A 6,000-nucleotide genomic window follows, 5' to 3' on the forward strand; every position below is an offset into this window, starting at 1 on the left:
CATCCATTCCAGGACATTCTTGAATCCAGAAATATCCTCTACCAAGAACCAATATTTTAAAAGAAAAGGAGGGCCTGGCTACCAAGACTCTTTTGGGTACTTAAAGGGATTTCCTAGAGAAATGGCAATACCTTTGGAGAGACTAGTAGCCATATTTATGTGATATATTTGCTGCTTGCTCTTTCTCTCTCTCTCTCTCTCTCTCTCTTTCTTTCTTTCTGTTTTTTTCCTGGCAAATAATCTGAGTTCCAAGAATTTATGGGGACAATAACATCATTGACATTGGTCCCTATGACTCTGCAGGTTCAGTGATTTCCTATCTATATATCTGTCTGTCTCTATCATGTAAGCTCTACACCCAATATGGGGCTTGAACTCAAGACCCTGAGATCAAGGGTCATGTGCTCTACCAACTGAACCAGCCAGGTGCCCTGTGATTTTCTAGAAGAGCTCATGGAACTCAGAAAATCTGTTATATTCCTGGTTATGGTTTATTACAGTGAAAGAATACAGATTAAAATCAGCGAAAATGAAAGGCGCATAAAGCAGAGTCCACGGTAGACTATATACAGGCTTCTAGTTGACCTTTCCCAGTGGAGTCTGACAACTGCACTTAATTCTTCCAGTTAAAATATATGACAACACATATAAGTATTGTCAACCAGGGAAGCTCACCTAAGACTTGGTGTTTAGGATTTTATTTGGAGTTAGTCATATAGGCACGGAGTGCCCATATAGTTGACGTTAGTCTCCAGCCCCTCCAAAGAACAAGCCAGTACCATGAGACTCAAGACCCCACCATAGATTGCATTGTTAGCATAACGATCTGGCATGGCCCAAGGGCCTGGATAAATGAAGACACTCTCAGGGCAGAAAATTCCAAAGACTTTCAGGAGCCAGTCAAGGACCAAACCTTTCCTGACCAATGTGCAGGAGTTGAACACCCTAGTGCTGCAAAGTCCATCTCTCCTTGTGTGAAGTTTACATCTAAATTTCAAACAAGTTATCTATCCATATATTTACCGGGAAGAGTAGCTCACATTTGAAACAATATTTTTTATCTCCTATTGTGAAAGTGCATTTTACTCCCTTCTGGTTGAAATTTACTTATCTTTTGTCTACATTTACCAGGTTATAGCCCACTTCATGTTTTTATTATTATTATTATTATTTTTTTATTAACATATAATTCATTATTAGCCCCAGGGGTTCAGGTCTATAAATCACCAGGTTTACACACTTCACAGCACTCACCATAATACATACTTACCCCAATGTCCATAACCCTACCACCCTCTCCCTAACCCCCTCCCCCTGGCAATCCTCAGTTTGTTTTGTGAGATTAAGAGTCTCTTATGGTTTGTCTCTCTCCTGGTACCATCTTGTTTCACTTATTCTTTTTCTACCCTCCCAAACCCCCCATGTTGCATCTTCATTTCCTCGTATCAACTCATATGATAGTTGTCTTTCTCCCATGGACTTATTTTGCTAAGCATAATACCCTCTAGCTCCATCCACGTTATTGCAAATGGCAAGATTTCATTTCTTTTGATGGCTGCATAGTATTCCATTGTACATATATACCACCTCTTCTTTATCCATTCATCTGTTGATGAACATCTAGGTTTGTTGCTATAAACATTCAGGTGCACATGCCCCTTTGGATCACTACATTTGTATCTTTAGAGTTAAAACCCGGTAGTGCAATTGCTGGGTCATAGGGTAGCTCTATTTTCAACTTTTTGAGGAACCTCCATGCTGTTTTTCAGAGTGGTTGCACCAGCTTATACTCCCACTAACAGTGTAGGAGGGTTCCCCTTTCTCCACATCCTCGCCAGCATCTGTCCTTTCCTGACTTGTTACTTTTAGCCATTCTGATTGGTGTGAGGTAGTATCCCATTGTAGTTTTGATTTGTATTTCCCTGATGCCCAGTGATGTGGAGCATTTTTTCATGTATCTGTTGGCCATCTGGATGTTTTTGCAGAAATGTCTGTTCATGTCCTCTGCCCATTTCTTGATTGGATTATTTGTTCTTTGGGTGTTGAGTTTGATAAGTTCTTTATAGATTTTGGATACTAGCCCTTTATCTGATATGTCATTTGCAAATATCTCCTCCCATTCTGTCAGTTGTCTTTTGGTTTTGTTAACTGTTTCTTTTGCTGTGCAAAAGCTTTTGAACTTGATGAAATCCCAATAGTTCATTTTTGCCCTTGCTTCACTTGCCTTTTAGCCCACTTTATGTTATCAAATATTTTGTTATTGCAACATTCAAAGACTGAAAAGCTGTATCAGTCACATTTGGCTAGGCAGTGCAACCACAAAATCTCTATGGCAAACAGAAAACACTGAACATTTATTTTCCTCTCATGAACATGTGAATTGGCTGTAATTGTTCTGTGTCTGTGAGTCAGGGCAACTCTACTTCTTTTGTCTCATTTAAAGTACCCAACTTCAGGGGAAGAAACTAGCTGGGCTTTGATCTTCTTTTGGTTATGACAAAAGCACAAGAGGACAAATATAAGTGCCTAGCCATATTTCAAGCCTCTACTTAGGTCACATATGTTAATCATTGGCTAAAAGTATTTCACATAAGCAATACCACAGTCTAGGGCTAGGGAAGTACATGCCACTTACCATGAGGCTGTGGTAAACAAATGAACAACTAATAATACTATAAGGGAGAGAACGGGACTACATTATTTTACCAGGGAAGCTATGGTAGGGTTAAAAAATTCAGAATGACTTTCAAACCCTGGCTTATTGACTTAATTGTTTGTCTGGGTGTAGTTACTCAACATCATTGTTACTTGGTTTTCACATCTGTAAAAAAGAAAATAAATAATTATCTATAGTTTTGTTGTGAGGATTAAAGATAACATGAACGTACCAAGCATAGTGGCCTGCTAGTAAGTATTCAATAAATGGTAATATTTATTATAATATTGATGAAGACCCATTGTTTCCTGTAAGAATAATAATAGCTTATAGTTAATAGTGTTTGTTGTATTCATGGTGTTATCCCAAATACTTATATAACAAGTATTCTTCTTGTCAACATTTTCTAGGTGAACAAGAGAAGCTGAGAAAAGTTACAAAATATGTCCAAAGTTAGCTTTCATTTTATTTCAAACCATTTCAAACCAAGTGGCTGAAAACAATAATTCTTTATTTAGATCATTATTTTATGAGCCAACTATTAGGAATGGGATCAGCTAAATGGTTTTTCTGGATGCATGCAGATTCATCCATGTGTCTGTTGTTAGCTATCTGGTTGGCTGGAACTACCTAGTCAAGAATAGACTTGGCTGTAAGGGCTCATCATTCTTCCATGAAGGCTCTTATCCTCCAGCATGAGAGCCTGGACTTACTTGCTTCCTGGTCAGGGTTCCAAGAGAAGCAAAAATCTAAGCTGCTTGAGGCCACAGCTTCTAACTGGTGCATCATCCCTTATACTGCACTCAGTTGGTCAAAGCAAGTCATAGGCCAGCCCAGACTTAAAATAATTGGAAATAGAATGCATCTCTCAAAGAGAGAAGCTTTATAGACATATTGCAAAGAACACAGATACAAGGAAGAATGAAGGATTATGACTAATATTGGAATACACCATAGTCTGCCTTCTGGCTACAATTCTCACATTCTTCCCCATGGAAAATATTCTCTTCTTTATTCAAGAATCCCTAAATGTCACACCATGAACTATGACATCAGGTTTAAATCTAGAATATAATCATGGTATGTCCAAATGAAACTCATCATATATGGATTCCCTTGATCCTGAGACTCATGAAAACATCCAGTATATGGCACTGACACAGAAATAGAATAACCTCAATAAATATAATTGTATAAGAGAAAAAATCAGAGATACATAGCAGTCTTTGGCCCATAGCAATTTTAAAATCCAAGTGGGATCGTAGAGTAGCAAATATTCTTTGATTAAGGTGAGGTTATATTCTTTGGAAGTGGTTCCCCAGTTTGATCTTCATGGCTCTTGGTTCTACCTTCAGGGCTATTAGGGCTATTGACTGCCCTCTAGGGCATGTTTCCTTTTTTGGTGTCCTTCCTTAGACCTTTAAAATATTTTGTCAGCCAGCCCTAGAAAGTTGGGAGCCCAGAGACCTTTTTGTTTCCTCTTTAGAAATAGCAATAAGGATACTAATAGCTTATAGTTGTGTGTGAGTAAAATCATTCTCTTTTAATCCAGGTTGATGTCATTTTTACATATAAAATTTTTCTGAATTACTATAGACTATGAGTTTGATTTTTTCCCTTTATTAAAAATGTACAGCCCTGATTGTTTTGAAGACATGCCTCTCTATAGATACACTTATTTACTGTCACTTTGGAATTGGGCTTGTATGAGACCATCTTCTGAAGAATCTAAGGAACAGTTTTGGGTATTTGAGAGTTTGTTTAACAACATATTAGTTCTTTCAGATTCCTTAAGAAAGGGTTTTGGAGTTGTACTTTTGAATGGATGTTTTTCTTCAGTCCTCATTATATGTAGAGGATTTTTACTGACTGGGAAGACTGAAGATAAGAAACAATTTTTGCATCCCAGAAAATTATGTCCCCTCTGTATTCCCTCAAAATTCTCCTTGCAGACTGGCCAGTTCTTTATTTAGCCCATTTCCTTCTTCCTGTACCTATATGTAGCCAGGACCAACCAGCTGACATTTCTACATTTTGTGGAGATCTCTAGAGCCAAAATCCAAAGTTAATTATATACATTTGTCATCTTTCATGTTCTTGTAGGTAATACATTTGCATATTATTTTATTCTAAGAAACACAGATTGCCATTTTTTCTAACCTCCAATAACAATTTGCTTTATTTCCCCCAGCATTTGCTGAGAGTTTGTTTGCCATTTTTTCAGCCTCTACTTAGTACTCACTGCCAATGGCACTTATTTTAGATTTTTGTCATGGCAGCACCTCAATTCTAGGAACCAATTATTTCTGCATCAGTTAGTTTTTGCTGTTTAAAAAAATTACAGAATTTAGTCGCTTAAAACAATAGCCTTTTAAAAAAAAGTTTTTTAGCTCATAATCGTGCTGATCATTAAATTGGGCTGAACTCAGTTGAACTTGTGTCTGCAGTCAGCTGCCAGGTCAGCTGGGAGCTGCTTAGTATAGAATGGCCTCAGCTAAGGCTACTCATCTTGGACCATGTGTTCTCTCATCATCCAGCAGGATAGCCTGGGCTTGTTCTCATGGTGACTGCTTAGAGTTCCAAGAAATTGAACAGAGGCAAGCAGTCTTTGAGACCTTGAATTTCAACCAGTTCACTTTTACTTCTGCTGTATTATGTTCACCAAAAGAAGCCATAGGACCAGCCAAAATTTAGGAGGAGGGAGAATAGACTCAGATCTTGATATGAAGGGGTGCGAAGTAATGTATTAAGGGGCACAGATAGAGCAAAGAAGGATTTAAGACTCTTTTTGCAACATACCATGCTATACTGTATCTCACAATCAGTAAATCTTGTTACAATTACTGTTTTCTCCTTAGGGATAAGGAAGATGTGGTCCATATACACTATGGAGTATTATGCCTCCATCAGAAAGGATGAATACCCAACTTTTGTAGCAACATGGACGGGACTGGAAGAGATTATGCTGAGTGAAATAAGTCAAGCAGAGAGAGTCAATTATCATATGGTTTCACTTATTTGTGGAGCATAACAAATAGCATGGAGGACAAGGGGCATTAGAGAGGAGAAGGGAATTTGGGTAAATTGGAAGGGGAGGTGAACCATGAGAGACTATGGACTCTGAAAAACAATCTGAGGGGTTTGAAGTGGCGGGGGGGTGGGAGGTTGGGGTGCCAGGTGGTGGGTATTACAGAGGGCACGGCTTGCATGGAGCACTGGGTGTGGTGAAAGAATAATGAATAATGTTTTTCTGAAAATAAATAAATTAGAAAAAAATCTAAAAAAAAAAAACAATTACTGTTTTCTCAAGAAACATAAAAAAGCAATTATTATTTCTTCCAGAA

Source organism: Neovison vison, chromosome 3, assembly GCF_020171115.1.
Source record: "Neovison vison isolate M4711 chromosome 3, ASM_NN_V1, whole genome shotgun sequence".
NCBI classification, from domain to species: Eukaryota; Metazoa; Chordata; class Mammalia; order Carnivora; family Mustelidae; genus Neogale; species Neogale vison.